Raw genomic sequence first — 748 nt, forward strand, 5'->3', positions numbered from 1 at the left:
TCTTCTCCCTCCCGGGACGCCAGCACAAAGCTTACACGGTCACTTTCCAGAACCGTGCGCTGTAGATCTGGGCTATGAATCATCTCGATCATCCAGGGAACATGAGTTAACTTACAGAGGAGAAAGGGAAAGAGAGGGGGAAAAGCAGTAGGTTCAAATGGAAGATCACATACACGTACGATGGATGCCACGATGGTTTTTGTCACATGCTTCTCTCCACGGTGCGTGGCACCTGCTGTGGCTCTACCGCAGGAGGAGCTCGGCGCCAACTGAGCTGACACCCGACCATGCACCGCCCGAAGAGTTCTGCGGGGTGACCAGGCACCCTTGTAGGGCCTGGTCCTACAAGGGCGGCACACACTTGGCCTCTTTCCCCCAGATCCTGACAAGTATCAGAAGTCTGTCCCCAAGGGCACTTAACAGGCTTTCTGTGTATGCTACCAACTGTGTGTGCTTACTGTGTATGCTACCAACGACTGCCACTGGCAGAGACCAAGACTCTCTGCTTACGTTAGGCAATGTTGTCCAAAAGCAAAAACCACAGTCTCCCCGGACGCCCGGGATGCCTGACTGGGGCCACGAGATTTATTTCAGGAGAATCCGGCATCGGGGTTTCTCGGTCTGCGCGTGGGAGTGGCCCTGCAGCTTGCTCCCAAGCCCTCCTCCGGGCCACTTCCCGCAACTGGGCCTGACCCCTGCTCTCTGACCCCTGGGCCTGGGAAGCATATGGCGCCCAGGGAGCGGCCCC

This window comes from Vulpes vulpes, chromosome X, assembly GCF_048418805.1.
Source record: "Vulpes vulpes isolate BD-2025 chromosome X, VulVul3, whole genome shotgun sequence".
NCBI lineage: Eukaryota > Metazoa > Chordata > Mammalia > Carnivora > Canidae > Vulpes > Vulpes vulpes.